At 42.0% G+C, this 17500-nt stretch overlaps 2 protein-coding genes across 2 annotated transcripts in view; both read right to left on the bottom strand.

Annotated features, from left to right (window-relative positions):
- LOC310770935 (H-2 class II histocompatibility antigen, E-S beta chain-like) overlaps positions 1–17500 on the bottom strand; it is a 58485-nt gene that overhangs the window by 14031 nt on the left and 26954 nt on the right. The window lies entirely within an intron of this gene.
- Positions 16908–17500, bottom strand: part of LOC310770933 (H-2 class II histocompatibility antigen, E-S beta chain-like) — a 5474-nt gene continuing 4881 nt past the window's right edge. Inside the window, exon 7 of the mRNA XM_083663632.1 lies at positions 16908–17500. This exon is cut by the window's right edge and continues 524 nt beyond it. The gene's annotated coding sequence lies outside the window, so the exon portion shown is untranslated.

A 17500-nucleotide genomic window follows, 5' to 3' on the forward strand; every position in this document is an offset into this window, starting at 1 on the left:
AAACTCTAGGCTCAGAGGGTGGTTATGGGTCAGCCAAGATCCACTTTGCCTTTTTCAAGGTTCTAGCTTTGTACAGGCTATGAAGGTCGTTTAGAGTGTTGTGAGCAATTGTGCTGCAAACCTTCACAAATTAATACTCTGCAGTCGCTTCTTATTCTCGAGGATAAGAGACCCACCAGCTCACAAACGATAAAGTAAGAACTGATGTGATAAAACAAGAGTCAAACATATTCATAAAAGTCCTGTCGACATTTTTGACAGATTTGGAGACCTATGGTTTATTGTTTGGATAAATAGAAATTGATCTGCGGGAGATGACCAAGGCCTCACAAGAAGTGACGTATGCAGACACAGTCTCAGTGAGTTCCTCTAAGTCCTCACAGACATGTTTAAACAGGTCCCAGTCTGTGCAACTGTAACAGGCCTGGAGACATATTGAATAGACTCCTCCGACCAAACCAGAACTAAACGTCATTCTGGACGGCAGGGTTCTTTGCCACAGTGCCACGGAGTCACAGAGCATCTGGCCAGAGTCTGGGAATGTTTTTGAGGTGATAGAAGGAAGATCTTGTGATGATTTGATGTGTAGGAGAAACATATGAAGTGACTTTAGTCAGGCTCGGCCACAGCACAGGTCCAGAGTAGAGTCAGCCATGATCAGTGATCAGTGACGCTAGGCTTCATATATCACATCATATCATGTCCGCGTTGTTTTAGAGGAGGGGACGGGGGATATTTTATTTCATCTCTTTCAATTTACGATAAATGTCTAGGCTGTTAATTAATAATAAAAATGAATTTTGATCTTACTATTCAAGCATGGGAGGAAACAACAGTCATGAGGTGTAATTTGCTCATTCGTGTTATTTCCAGTCCCTGGGTTCATGTGAAGATGCAGATGAGAACATGGACACCACACAGGCTGTTGAGCAGGTCCAGCAGGACATCATCTCAGCCCTCTTAACTTCTTTACACCAGCTTCATATCAAGTGTAGGATTCAACTTCTGTAGAGAAGCCCTGCATGGTCATATAGAGCCCTGCGTGGTCATATAGAGCCCTGGGTGGTCAGCAGTGTTAGGCAAGTTACTCAGGAAATGTAATAACATACTCATTACTTAGTACTCCTTTAACAAGTAATACAATTACTACATTACTAAAATGCATACGTTTTTAAATGTATTTACCTTTAGGACAAAAAACGATAATCACCATCCAGTGACGCAGTATAGTCTCACATAACCAGACCTATCTCCACACTTCATGTTAGCGCTGTGCCAGCGCTGGAGAAAGTAATGGAATAACTTGAAGATACTTGGATTAGTAACTGTAATATTATTACTGTTTTGGAAATTGTAATCCTTTACACTACTCATTACTGGGGAAAGTAATGTATTACAGTAATAATAGTACTTGGTAATATACACAGATGGTCAGGCAGCTGAACCAAGACGTTCTCTCTCCCAACTCTCAACCGAATAGTACTGACGTTGGGTCAGAACCCCTTTGCGTCACTTTTTAACACACAGGGAATCCGTTTAGCGTCATTTAATATCAACATGCAGAATAGATCAACAGACTCCTATAGAACTCTGTTCAAAACTGATTTATGAATCAACTTTTACTTACTACCTTAGCTAGGCTACTTACTAGTAGTGAGAGTACAGTGCACTCTTCTTATAGTGATCACCTTCGGACAGGTTCAATTGATCGCTATAAGCAAATGATTTAAACAGCATGTGTATAGGAATGATTCAGGACCAAGCTTTTTGATCACTATAAGCAGTTGATCACTATAAGGGGATTCCACTGTACAGTAATAGGAAGTGTAACAGTGACGTGCACTGTGGTTTGTTCAAGTTCAGAGTTTCTGTTCCAGGTTTCTCTTCTCTGATTCCCACCAAACCAGCCCAGCATCATGTGCCTTCAGATAAACAGACTTTACCACCTTCACCACACAGAGTGAGGAGCAGCCAAGTCTCATGGTGCCTTCATATAAACAGACTTTACCTCCTTCACCACACAGAGTGAGGAGCAGCCAAGTCTCATGGTGCCTTCATATAAACAGGCTTTACCACCTTCATCACACAGAGTGAGGAGCAGCCAGTCTCATGGTGCCTTCATATAAACAGGCTTTACCACCTTCACCACACAGAGTGAGGAGCAGCCAGTCAAGTCTCATGGTGCCTTCATATAAACAGACTTTACCACCTTCACCACACAGAGTGAGGAGCAGCCAAGTCTCATGGTGCCTTCATATAAACAGACTTTAACACCTTCACCACACAGAGTGAGGAGCAGCCAAGTCTCATGGTGCCTTCATATAAACAGACTTTAACACCTTCACCACACAGAGTGAGGAGCAGCCAAGTCTCATGGTGCCTTCATATAAACAGACTTTAACACCTTCACCACACAGAGTGAGGAGCAGCCAAGTCTCATGGTGCCTTCATATAAACAGGCTTTACCACCTTCACCACACAGAGTGAGGAGCAGCCAAGTCTCATGGTGCCTTCATATAAACAGGCTTTAACACCTTCACCACACAGAGTGAGGAGCAGCCAGTCAAGTCTCATGGTGCCTTCATATAAACAGACTTTACCACCTTCACCACACAGAGTGAGGAGCAGCCAGTCAAGTCTCATGGTGCCTTCATATAAACAGACTTTAACACCTTCACCACACAGAGTGAGGAGCAGCCAGTCAAGTCTCATGGTGCCTTCATATAAACAGGCTTTACCACCTTCACCACACAGAGTGAGGAGCAGCCAGTCAAGTCTCATGGTGCCTTCATATAAACAGGCTTTACCACCTTCACCACACAGAGTGAGGAGCAGCCAGCCAAGTCTCATGGTGCCTTCATATAAACAGGCTTTACCACCTTCACCACACAGAGTGAGGAGCAGCCAGTCAAGTTTCATGGTGCCTTCATATAAACAGACTTTACCACCTTCATCACACAGAGTGAGGAGCAGCCAGCCTCATGGTGCCTTCAGATAAACAGACTTTACCACCTTCACCACACAGAGTGAGGAGCAGCCAGCCTCATGGTGCCTTCAGATAAACAGACTTTAACACCTTCACCACACAGAGTGAGGAGCAGCCAAGTCAAGTCTCATGGTGCCTTCATATAAACAGACTTTACCACCTTCATCACACAGAGTGAGGAGCAGCCAGCCTCATGGTGCCTTCATATAAACAGACTTTACCACCTTCACCACACAGAGTGAGGAGCAGCCAAGTCTCATGGTGCCTTCATATAAACAGACTTTACCACCTTCATCACACAGAGTGAGGAGCAGCCAGCCTCATGGTGCCTTCAGATAAACAGACTTTACCACCTTCACCACACAGAGTGAGGAGCAGCCAAGTCTCATGGTGCCTTCATATAAACAGGCTTTACCACCTTCACCACACAGAGTGAGGAGCAGCCAGTCAAGTCTCATGGTGCCTTCATATAAACAGACTTTACCACCTTCACCACACAGAGTGAGGAGCAGCCAAGTCTCATGGTGCCTTCATATAAACAGACTTTAACACCTTCACCACACAGAGTGAGGAGCAGCCAAGTCTCATGGTGCCTTCATATAAACAGACTTTAACACCTTCACCACACAGAGTGAGGAGCAGCCAAGTCTCATGGTGCCTTCATATAAACAGACTTTAACACCTTCACCACACAGAGTGAGGAGCAGCCAAGTCTCATGGTGCCTTCATATAAACAGGCTTTACCACCTTCACCACACAGAGTGAGGAGCAGCCAAGTCTCATGGTGCCTTCATATAAACAGGCTTTAACACCTTCACCACACAGAGTGAGGAGCAGCCAGTCAAGTCTCATGGTGCCTTCATATAAACAGACTTTACCACCTTCACCACACAGAGTGAGGAGCAGCCAGTCAAGTCTCATGGTGCCTTCATATAAACAGACTTTAACACCTTCACCACACAGAGTGAGGAGCAGCCAGTCAAGTCTCATGGTGCCTTCATATAAACAGGCTTTACCACCTTCACCACACAGAGTGAGGAGCAGCCAGTCAAGTCTCATGGTGCCTTCATATAAACAGGCTTTACCACCTTCACCACACAGAGTGAGGAGCAGCCAAGTCAAGTTTCATGGTGCCTTCATATAAACAGACTTTACCACCTTCATCACACAGAGTGAGGAGCAGCCAGCCTCATGGTGCCTTCAGATAAACAGACTTTACCACCTTCACCACACAGAGTGAGGAGCAGCCAGCCTCATGGTGCCTTCAGATAAACAGACTTTAACACCTTCACCACACAGAGTGAGGAGCAGCCAAGTCAAGTCTCATGGTGCCTTCATATAAACAGACTTTACCACCTTCATCACACAGAGTGAGGAGCAGCCAGCCTCATGGTGCCTTCATATAAACAGACTTTACCACCTTCACCACACAGAGTGAGGAGCAGCCAGCCTCATGGTGCCTTCATATAAACAGACTTTACCACCTTCATCACACAGAGTGAGGAGCAGCCAGCCTCATGGTGCCTTCAGATAAACAGACTTTACCACCTTCACCACACAGAGTGAGGAGCAGCCAGCCTCATGGTGCCTTCAGATAAACAGACTTTAACACCTTCACCACACAGAGTGAGGAGCAGCCAAGTCAAGTCTCATGGTGCCTTCATATAAACAGACTTTACCACCTTCACCACACAGAGTGAGGAGCAGCCAAGTCTCATGGTGCCTTCATATAAACAGACTTTACCACCTTCATCACACAGAGTGAGGAGCAGCCAAGTCTCATGGTGCCTTCATATAAACAGGCTTTACCACCTTCAGCACACAGAGTGAGGAGCAGCCAGCCACGTCCTGAACACCAGTCAAGCATAGAAACAATCAGATCTCAGTCAGCACTTCTTCACTTCTAGTTTATTTCCCTGCAGTCAGCAGCTGCTCGTGTCTTCTAACATGGTGAAACATAAAACACAGGATCATTTAACAAGCATGTTCAGTCAACCTGCAGCATCTAAACTCAGCTCTCACTCTAAACAGCTGAACTCACAGTATTGTGATACATTTAGCAGGGCTAGAGTTCACGAGCAGCACCTGAAGGCAGCAGCATCTCTGGAAAGTCCTGACTCTTTACTTTTACTTTCACTTCCATGTCCAGTCAGCAGCCAATCAGAAACAGAGCTGGTGGTTGTGTTTGCAAGAGGCAGCAGGTTGGATTCAACAACAGCAGAGCGGAGGAGCTCAGACGCCCCCTGGTGGCTCATTATGGTTTACATCAGAGTGATTCTCAACCTTTCTCATATCAAGGACCTCTAGTTTCACCCACATTAGAACCACAGGCACCCATTTGATGAGATCCTGCCTCTTGTACCAACATCTGAGCATATTTCTTATTGGTAGATATGATTTTGTCCGGAATTGTGAATGTTTCGAGGTATTAAATCATGGCCAAAAGAGAAACAACATTGGCTGGGTTTCCCAAAAGCTTCTTTGCGCTAAGAAGCTAATTCAACCCTTCTTAAGGCCCCCTTAAGAAGCAAACGCGTTTCCCAATTGCTTCTTTACGAAGGCATGCGTTTCCCAAAAGCTTCTTAGCGCTAAGAAGCTTCTTTGACCCTTCTTAAGGCTCCCATAAGAAGCCAACGAAGCCAACGCGTTTCCCGATTGCTTCTTAGCCTAAAATTATCTTCCAATTATCCTCCGTTAAGAAGGCTGCGTTTCCCAAAAGCTTCTTAGCGCTAAGATGATCTTTCGTTAAGAAGGTTTTGTAAGAAGGGTCTGGAGCCTTCTTAACACCTTCTTAATGACAAAACACTGGCAGATCCAGCCGCGTCAGGCAAAAGGAGATACTTGTGTCCACTGTTCCTCTTGTGTTTTTCCCTTTTTCCTTTCTTTCATGTACCCTTTAGTGTTTAAAATTAGGGAACACTTGAAAATCTCCCCTGTATGTATGGTTACTTGTGTTTTAAATGTTTTACCGTAGGCTATATTCCTCTAATCAGAATGGATTACTTTTATAATGTTGTGGATTTATATAGCACCTTTCACAGAACCCAAGGTCGCTTAAATTCTGTAGTGTTTCTCTGTTTTGTTGTATGCTGTGTATATAAAGCAATTTGAACTGCAGTCCATGTCTGAAATAAATAATGTTTAATAAAGTTTAACATGACCATGATTAGGTGTTAACAGTGTTTCTCACACTGAGTCGTGGCCCACTGCTGGGCTCAGAGTGCCATCAAGTGAGCCGCTCCAGTTAAGATGCTTCTTAAGAGCCTTCTATTTTTTTTTATTTTTCTCGACTGTTAAGAAGGCGTTTGGGAAACACTTCTTTGGAGCCTTCTTAACTCCTTAAGAAGCTTCTTAACTCCTTAAGAAGCTTCTTAACTCTTAAGAAGCTTCTTTGTTGGGAAACTCAGCCATTGTTACTACCCCTGTAGACATACCTGTATTCTGTGTAGATGTATTTTTGTGTATGTATCAATCAATCAATTTATATAGCACCAAATCATAAGAAGAGTTACAGTGAACTCCTCTTATAGTGATTACTTTGGGACAGGTCAAATTGATCATTATAAGTGGATAATCATGATAGCCATTTTTTCCCTTTTCTTTATTTCTCATGCAGATTACCATCTAATTGACATTTGTATATTTATTACATTAATACAGTACAGACAAATTAATGAAACAGACAGCATTTACTGAATGTTACTGACTTTCAAAATACTGTACATGTAGCCTAGTAAGCTAGCCTATAGGCCTCCAGCTGTTTCAAACAGTGGTCTCACATAGACAGGCAGACAGGCGGTCTCTCTATATACCCACAGACATGCACCAAGTATTGCTACTGTATCTCCTTGCCTCATTTTTGGCAGTTTGTAAGTAAAACATATATAGAATTATTGTAGTTTTAAACGTTTTTTTCCATTGTTCTCAAGTGTGACAACAAGGCCCAAAAATGATCACTGCAAGCGGCGTACTGATCACTATAAGTGAATTATTTAAACAGCATGTGTATAGGAACGATTCAGGACCAAACTTTTTGATCACTATGAGCGGTTGATTACTATAACTGTGATCACTATAAGCGGATTCCATGGCATTTCAAGGTGCTTTACAAATAGAGCAGGTAGAAGATCTGTGGATTTACTTTTGAATATTTGTGGGTGTATTTTATGTGAAAGCCTCCTGTGGACAGGTGTTGTAAATGAACGTTTGCTACAAACACTAAACACAGTGCATGTGGTCCTTATGCTGTATGTCAGAATTCTAATGCTATTGTGGTGTCCATATCAAATCAAATAAACTCACACAGTAACTTAATATCATGATGACTATCTTAAGTAGAGATAACAGAGAAACTATGAGCAGATCATTCTTCTACTTTCTCTATTTGTGTTAACTTGAAAATGCTGTTGCTGGGGACCCCCTGGACCCCCCTCAAGGCCTCCTGGTGGTCCCCGGAGCCTATGTTGAGAACCACTGGTTTAGATTAGTTTATTTAAACCTAATATTGAAACCTGGATATGGTTAATTTATAGCTGAAATGCCCCCTGGTGGCTCATCATGGCAGATACAGGTTTATTTTGTGTTCATTGAAACCCGATAGCTTGAACAAGCTTGACTTTATGACAGGAACACAAACACAGCTGTCACTCAGAGGGAACCAAATGGTTCTCAACAGCGGCTGTAAGTTAACCATCTCATCTCCCGATACAAACTCAATAAATACTCAATAAATGTGACTTTACTAATGAACAGTATTCCAGTCCAATTCCTTATGTGTTGAAGTAGAAACTAAATAATGTCCACAGGTTCTCAATTTTTTTCTCTTTCCAATTTCCCCTTTTGACTTCCATATTAAAATTAGAAAGGAGAAACAGTTTTTAATGTGAGAGTCTGTATTTCACATATTGTGTCATGAAAATAGATTTATATTTCTTTTAAATGACAGAAACTGGACTCCCATTGAGACATATTAAACAGGCCTGATACTAATAAAGACAAAGTTTGATGTTTGAAAACATCAACCAAAGTCCCTAATTAGAGCCAAAATAGTTTATAAGTATCAAGAAATAAATTATCTTTCAATTTCAAATTTCAAACACCTGTGAGATTGTGTACATGCTTTTGCTGGTGTTTAAATGTTATGTTTGATCAAGTTTCATGGTATCTCTTTACTAGAACTAAGTATTTATTAATATACAATTTATTTACAACAAATAATGTATAAAACTTGAGTAAATAATCATTAAAGGGATAGTTCCGATTTTTGGAACCCTAGCCCATTTGCTATGCTTTAATGCTTACCAAGGATGATTTTGATTGGTAGATTCCTTTCTCAACTCAATCCATGCTATTCTTCACACTAGCTCCAGATAGTAGTTAGCTCCAAACCAATACAAGGTCAGTGGGGTCACGCTCCTGTCTCTGTGCAAGCTGACTGAGGCTCAGTGAAATGTGCTTTGTGTGCACTGTGGAGGACATTTCACTGAGCCTTGGTTAGCTTGCACTTTGCTCATCATTGGTAAATAGCAAATAGGAATAGGGTACCAAAGATCTGAACTATCCCCTTTAACACTATTACAACTTATGTAAGTTTTCATTTTTATAGGTCTAAGTGGGAATTTTACCAGCATCAGCTAATGTTTTACTAATGACTCATAATACATCTGTATGCATGCTTATAATTCAGATATAAATGTTGAACTAATATGAGTATTACATTATGATGGACTAATCAGATTCTTACATCTATAATATAATAAGTAATTGCTGTTTAATTAATCAATAACTAATTGCTTGTAAATGGCTTATAGATGAGAGTTATTAAGTGTTACCAAAGCAAGCTGCCTTTAAATCGACATGTCTTATCACATTCTGACATTGGTGTATTCTTTCTGATGGTGTCAATATGCCTGATTTGCTCGTCTCTGTGCAAATGTTGTACTGTAGTTCTGGAAGACCTGTCGTGTCGACTCCCACTGGTGAGGATGTAACTCCCATGAAGATCCAGAATCTACTGAGCTGGGACAATTTCATTACATTTTCAGATGCCTGTCTTGTCTGTAAGATTCTGCATGGCCAGGCTCCTCCCCTCTTAGTGCTTTTATAAAGCAAAAAACAACAATGACAGACGCACCAGGTCTGTGGTAAGAGGAGATTGTATGATTCTGAGGAGGTCTGCCTTCCATCAGGCAGCTTTTTCAATGAGAGCAGCTCACACGTTATTATTTTGAATATTCTGTATTCTGGTTGCAAGATGGTTGGCCTATGAACTTATAAGAATGCAAGCCTATATGCAGCATGCTGGTCACAGTATTCTACATCTACAGTCTTTTGATGTGGATGGTAGGCGTAGGCGAGGTGAAGGCACAACATTGTTATAATTTCATACAGATGCAATAGAACAACCAGCGGGCAGAGAAAGAATTAGATCACTGATAGTGAAGGTTGCAGGTGACCAAGAGAGATGATGCAAACGTATCATCAAGTACTTTGACCTAATGAGTTGAGTCTGTGAGAGATTGATTGATTGGTTGATTGATTGATTGATTGATTGATTGATTGATTGATCGATTGATTGATTGATTGATTTTATTTTGAATGAAAACATCCAAGGGGCATGAACAAGTGTAAACACTTATTTCCATCATGGTCCCTGGTCTTATAAAAACATGACATACAACATCAAGTAAACCATACAGAACAATGAAGGATAAGAAGAACAGGACACATAAACCAACATAACATGACACCATTAGGCTCACACACACATGACTCCAGCTGACTCATTTTTCAGAAGGTTTTTAAAACCATTCAGATAATTCGCAGACTTAATTTCATTAGGGATCTCGTTACACTCCTCACACCCCCATATAGAGGAACTTCTCACAACTTTGCATTTCAGTAGTTTCAAATCTGCTACACTAGCCCTCGTGTTCAGGCTCTGAGTGTCCCGAACAAACTGGAAGTACTTGGTGAAATAATTAGGACAAAGGTCATGTCATATTTTATTAGTCAGGGATCCACAGGCCCAAAAGCTCAAGAAAATGGGTTGAACCTGACATGGCATGCTATACTTTTTTTTTGTGTTTTATCTATTCATTTGGACATTAAGGTCCACTGAATGAGAGGTCTGCTCTGCCGGAAACCTCGCGAAAAAAAGTTGTGGCCATTTTTGTATATGAAGCCTTTATTTTTTGACCGAAAAATGTGAAAGAGTTTTTTTTCCTCAAAGTCCTCAGTGGGTTGCGTAGGCTGTCAATAAATTCATCCCAGGTACACAGAACATGTGTGTTGACAACACCAAGTTAAGAAATACACTTACAAAACCTTTCCAAATGATTTATAGCCATTTTCTATTACAAAAAAGCACTCGTTTTTTGAATTTTCTCCATTATTTTCATCTTTACTTTGTTAGTAAGCAATTATATCCTGAAATATGACATCAGCCAATGTGTCATTCTTTTCAGCAGATATTATAGTCATTCCACACTAAAGATGATTAAAATCAACTCAAAATCAATGGATCTGTGGTGATTTTATTACCTTTATGCTCGAAATTCCTCGAGACATGTTTTTAGTTTTAACAAAACCCTGTACCCCAAAGCCAATACTTGTAACACAAGAAATTCAAAACAACAAAATGATTTGAATCACAAAATGTACACTGGATGACCTGCCAACAAAACAATTATTGTTACACAGCTTTGGATAGATTGTGACCAGTATCTAGAAAACATTAAATTAAACATTAGCTGAACAAAATTATTGAACACAACACATTAAAAAAAGAAAGAAAAAAGACTGGCAACAAGGTCTATAATATAACAAAATTAACTTTGCAATGAACAAAATAACTCAATCACTGTCACTGTCTTCAAGTGTGAGAAATAACTCAATCACTGTCACTGTCTTCAAGTGTGAGTTCAATCCTTGAACATTTGTTGGGGTCCCCAGTGCAGAGACATGCGATGACACACTTGACATTGGCTCTCACACAAGAGCATCCTCGGGCACACACGCTTTTCTTGAATTCTGCAGGTTTTGCCTCCTTCAGCATCATGGTTGGCATCAGCTTACCACTGACAAGCTCTCTGCCGAAGTCAGTGGCAACAGGGTAGGTTGGTTGAGACATGTGTGCTCGCTTGCATACAGCCAACTGATGCAGGGCTCGGCGAAGGTGTAACTGGAACGAAGGCATCTTCGGTAGGTGGAAGGCAACGCATGTCTCCTTTGATATTGCCAAAGAGATGGGCTCGCAGTGCATCCAAATTACCACTGAAGTCACTCCTCTCATACAGTGACACCATGTACCGCCTAGCCGCTGTCACAACATCTTCTTTAACATCCAGGCTTTCCCCAGGGTTACCGTATCTGCACAGGGGCAGAAGGTCTTCCAGGTGATCAACGGCAGTTTTGTAGGCGTGCTTTTTTCCTCTTCTGTAGAGCTAGCTGTAGAGATAGCTCACTGTGTCACAGCACAAGCTCAAGGTCCTGGGACTAAACACAGCAATGTGTGACAGGATCCTGGACTTTCTGACAGACCGCCGCCAGGTGGTGAGAGTGGGCAACCTCACCTCCTCCCCACTGACCATGGCAGAAGGTCTTCCAGGTGATCAACGGCAGTTTTGTAGGCGTGCTTTTTTCCTCTTCTGTAGAGATAGCTCACTGTGTCACATCCAGTCAGTAGGTGCTGAGGAGCATGGAGGAAAGATCTGCAGCTTGAACATCATTGTTCACTGCCAGGGCGTTTGCGATTGCATGAGCAGGTAGATATCCATCTTCTTTACCCACAGCTCCTGCAGGCCATCCATGTGTGCAATGTAGTATATACACATCATGATCACGTCTGTGTCAGTAGCCACCACTACAGCCCGTTTGTGGTGCAGATGTTGTAATGAGTATGCAATGTGGGCAAACATCCTGGTATCTGCCTCCTCATGCTTCTCACAGGATAGTTCTGGAAGCTCAACCTGACAATCTGCTTTTAACAGAACAGTGCGACCAGGATCACGGAAAATTACATGGATGGCCTGCAGGAGCTGTGGGTAAAGAAGATGCAATCGCAGACGCCCTGGCAGTGAACTATGATGTTCAAGATGTAGATCTTTCCTCCATGCTCCTCAGCACCTACATACTGACTGGGTTCAAGATTCAAGATTCAAGATTTTTATTGTCACTCCGTAGTACAAGTATCACGTGTGAAATTCTTGTGCTGTAGGCTCTGTTACAACATAGTGCAGTATAACAGTGCAAAAACAGGGCATATAGATGCAAGCAATAACAATAAACTTTTCCTTTTCTTTTCTAGCGTAGACACCTTAAAACATAAATAAACATTCTGTTTGCACAGGTGCAAATAATATAGGCATAATTATCATATGTAATGGTAGCAGCTGCTACATGATTGTTTATTTGTGTGTGTTAAGGAGTCTCGTGGCCTGCGGGAAGAAACTGTCCCTCAGGCGATTTGTTCCTGCTTTTGGGACCCTGTATCTCCTCCCTGAGGGTAACAGGGAGAACAGGCTGTTGTGGGGGTGGTATGTGTCCTTAATGATCTTCAGGGACCTCCTGAGGCACCGCTGATTGTACAGTTCCTGCAGTTCTGGTAGCTCACATCCTGTTACGTGCTGGGCCGTGCGCCTCACTCTTCTTAAGCTTCTGGCATACTCTTCGCGCACGCGCTGGAGGCGGGGCTCCGAGGAGGGCGCGCGCACTCTGCGCGGGCCAAAACAGAACATACTCAGTGTGCAGCTCCAGGCTCCAGGCAGTCTGAATGAAATTGAATGTAACATTCCCAATTCTATGTATTAAATTATAAAAAACGACCCTCAACATTTGGGAAGGCTAAGCCACACAACTAGTTCGTTATAATCGAACGCCATGCTTCAAAGGCAACTTTACGACGGTGAGGACTCAATCACAGCAGATATCCGCTGACAGCCTACCACGGAGATCTCACAGGCACAGGCAGCAAAACCCGACGCGCTGATAGAAAAATCTCCATGGACGCGCCGCGCTGCGCTCAGGCCTCGCCCCCCGACACGCCCCGTGTGATGACGTCATAATCGCCGTGCGCCCTATGCGCTTGGCTGGGCGCGAAGAGTATGCCACAAGCTTTAGTGCCCTGCGGTCCATGGTGGTACAGTTTCCGTACCAGGTGGTGAAGCAGCCAGTCAGCAGGCTTTCAATGATGCCTCTGTAGAAGTCCCTGAGGATTTTTGGCCTTAGCCCAAATTTCTTCAGGCATCTGAGTTCGTGTAGTCGCTGTTGGGCCTTTTTGACAACAGTGTCGGTGTGGCCCATGTCAGGTCCTGGTGGATGTTGACTCCCAGGTACTTGAAGCTGTCCACCTTTTCCACCACTGTGCCATTGATGGTGATTGGGGGGTGTGCGCCCCCCCCTCCTGTAGTCTACAATGATCTCCTTGGTCTTGGAGACATTTAGAGAGAGGTGGTTGTCCTGGCACCATTGTTCCAGGGCCTCCACCTCCTTTCTGTAGGCCGTCTCGTCGCTCCTGGAGATCAGCCCCACGACTGCTGTGTCGTCTGCAAACTTCACGATGGTGTTCGAGGTTTGAGTCGCCATGCAGTCGTGGGTGTAGGGGCCCCCAGAAGGGGCTGGAGACGCATCCCTGGGGCACTCCTATGCTGATGGTCAGTGGGGAGGAGGTGAGGTTGCCCACTCTCACCACCTGGTGGCGGTCTGTCAGAAAGTCCAGGATCCAGTCACACATTGCTGTGTTTAGTCCCAGGACCTTGAGCTTGTGCTGTGACACAGTAAGCTATCTCTACAGCTAGCTCTACAGAAGAGGAAAAAAGCACGCCTACAAAACTGCCGTTGATCACCTGGAAGACCTTCTGCCCCTGTGCAGATACGGTAACCCTGGGGAAAGCCTGGATGTTAAAGAAGATGTTGTGACAGCGGCTAGGCGGTACATGGTGTCACTGTATGAGAGGAGTGACTTCAGTGGTAATTTGGATGCACTGCGAGCCCATCTCTTTGGCAATATCAAAGGAGGCATGCGTTGCCTTCCACCTACCGAAGATGCCTTCGTTCCAGTTACACCTTCGCCGAGCCCTGCATCAGTTGGCTGTATGCAAGCGAGCACACATGTCTCAACCAACCTACCCTGTTGCCATTGACTTCGGCAGAGAGCTTGTCAGTGGTAAGCTGATGCCAACCATGATGCTGAAGGAGGCAAAACCTGCAGAATTCAAACACACGAAATACTGTCACTGCAAGAAAAGCATGTGTGCCCGAGGATGCTCTTGTGTGAGAGCCAATGTCAAGTGTGTCATCGCATGTCTCTGCACTGGGGACCCCAACAAATGTTCAAGGATTGAACTCACACTTGAAGACAGTGACAGTGATTGAGTTATTTCTCACACTTGAAGACAGTGACAGTGATTGAGTTATTTTGTTCATTGCAAAGTTAATTTTGTTATATTATAGACCTTGTTGCCAGTCTTTTTTCTTTCTTTTTTTAATGTGTTGTGTTCAATAATTTTGTTCAGCTAATGTTTAATTTAATGTTTTCTAGATACTGGTCACAATCTATCCAAAGCTGCAACAATAATTGTTTTGTTGGCTTGTCATCCAGTGTACATTTTGTGATTAAAATAATTTTGTTGTTTTGAATTTCTTGTGTTACAAGTATTGTCTTTGGGGTACAGGGTTTTGTTAAAACTAAAAACATGTCTCGAGGAATTTCGAGCATAAAGGTAATAAAATCACCACAGATCCATTGATTTTGAGTTGATTTTAATCATCTTTAGTGTGGAATGACTATAATATCTGCTGAAAAGAATGACACATTGGCTGATGTCATATTTCAGGATATAATTGCTTACTAACAAAGTAAAGATGAAAATATTGGAGAAAATTCAAAAAACGAGTGCTTTTTTGTAATAGAAAATGGCTATAAATCATTTGGAAAGGTTTTGTAAGTGTATTTCTTAACTTGGTGTTGTCAACACACATGTTCTGTGTACCTGGGATGAATTTATTGACAGCCTACGCAACCCACTGAGGACTTTGAGGAAAAAAAACTCTTTCACATTTTTCGGTCAAAAAATAAAGGCTTCATATACAAAAATGGCCACAACTTTTTTTCGCGAGGTTTCCGGCAGAGCAGACCTCTCATTCAGTGGACCTTAATGTCCAAATGAATAGATAAAACACAAAAAAAAAGTATAGCATGCCATGTCAGGTCCTCTCAAATTTTGGGTGACTGGATCCCTGACTATATAGACCATGATACGTTTCAGCTGTTGTGTTGTGATACTCTACTTTCAACATGGAGCCAGTTTAACTCTTTCAAATGAGTTGAGCTAATGTGTGTTCTTGGACTGAGGTCCTTTGATGTACGTGGACCCAGGCTTAATGCGTTCCATCAGTCGGTGGTGACCAGCGCCCTCTGCTGTGCAGCTGTGTGCATCAAAGCTGCACACAATAACAGACTAGACAAGCTGCTGAAGGTGGGGTCTATTTCCTAATTCTAACTCATATCAAGGTCACACAGCACTTGCTTGAGAAAATGAAGCTGTTTCTCTAAATGACCAAATGTAAATGTATTGGAAATATTTTTTATTGCAACATTTTTTCAACAATGTTTTCTGTCACCAAAGCAAGAACACAAAATATAGTCCCACTCCCTGAAAGTTGTAAACGTAATTGTGATTCCTATAATTATAGCATTACATGATATATAGATTGGGCAGCAAGAATAATCATTGAACAATTCAATGCAAATTTCACAATTATGACCAACTCAAAAATTGCAAACAAAACTTAAACAATTGTGCCCTCTACTGGTTAGACATCTGGTAGGCAATGTGGAGGTCAATATTTATGAACAGGTACAGTTCTTTCACAAAGCTAACGGTCATTGAACCTCTTATCAGAAGGACTATTATTTTAGAGCTGCTAAACATTTCCTCGGGATAAGAATATATTTTTGACTTTTTAATTGATAACACTTCTAAAAATATATATATAATTTTCTTATAAAAACCCAATCAGTCTTTCATCCATTCACTTAATTACCATGTCATACACAAGAAGATTTAAACAAGTAAAAACACAACAGTAAAGAATAGGCCTGATAGTCTCATATTGTAGCACCAAAAGCAGCTTATCCAAATGATACAAGAAAAAACATCAGAAAATCAAAATTCATCAGATGATCAGATGAACCTTTTCAGGCTCCATCTGGGCCCTTCTTGAACTAACATCTTTCTTTCTCTCTCTCTCTCTCTCTCTCTCTCTCTCTCTCTCTCTTTCTCTCTCTCTCTCGCTCTCTCTCTCTCTCTCTCTCTCTCTCTCGCTGTCTCTCTCTCTCAATTTTTTTTGCCACTATTCCTTCAGAAGTTGTAGCTGTCATAGACTGTGTTGCATAGTTGATTTCTCTATTGCTGACAAAAATGTGTTATTGTAAGTCGCTTTGGAAAAAAGCATCTGCTAAATGACGTAATGTAATGTAATGTAATGTAATGTAATGTAATGTAATGTAATGTGATGTACTGTATGTCTCATCCAGCAGAATGTGTTCTTGTTCCCAATAGTAGTGATAAGGAGGGTGTGAAGACACCTGGATCTACTCTCCATCTCTACCCGTAGAGGAAGAGGAGGAATGTGAAGTTAGGCTATTTCTTACAACATGAACACATGACTAATGTTGCAAATGATTACTTATTGCAACACTCAAATAATTTACCATTTTAGACGGATAAATCAATTTTTTTGAGTTTTGGATAGGTGTCGAGTTTATCCTTGTCTTTAAGAAGTTCAAGAAAGTACTATAATACATATATATCTAAATATGTAATGATGACATGGGAGACTTTGCTCATGGATCATGATGTTGACATGTTTCTGCAAACAAACAGAGTCTCAGCTAAAATAACAAAGTGACAATGTTTTCCAAAGATTTATTGTAGGAAACGACATCTCACTCCAGTAGATATATAAGAATCCAACACTCAGAAAAACCCTAAGGCACATAACATCTTGAAGCAGTTGACTATGTGATTTCACAGATGAAGTTAAAGGACAGAACCCTTATTCATCTGAGTCAGTTTGAGGAAGTTAGTCGCTGGAAAAGAATGATGTCACACAGGAAAGCGAAGCCTCAAGTCACAAATACATTAGACTCAAGTGACACTCAGATACACGTCATGCGACATACATGCAGGGCCGTAACCAGGGTTCCGAAATAGGGGAGGTCCAGCAAGGGGAGGGTTTTTTTCCCCTTTTTTAGCCATATTTAGAGTAATATATCATTTTAAATCAACATTAGGATTATACTGTTGTGATGTCATTATTCAGTATATTCTCTTTCATGTCACCACCTGCTCAGCTCTCCTGTCAACATAATTGTAACTAACAAACACAAACTGTTTTAGCCAAATTCATATCAAAATGACACCTACAAACACAGGTACACAACCCAAGCTGTACACAACACACAAAGTCATCATCGATAATAAAAAAAACATACAGAGGGACATTTATTTA

The sequence above is a fragment of the Poromitra crassiceps genome (assembly GCF_964638095.1).
Source record: "Poromitra crassiceps genome assembly, contig: HAP1_SCAFFOLD_264, whole genome shotgun sequence".
In the NCBI taxonomy this organism is placed as follows: Eukaryota; Metazoa; Chordata; class Actinopteri; order Beryciformes; family Melamphaidae; genus Poromitra; species Poromitra crassiceps.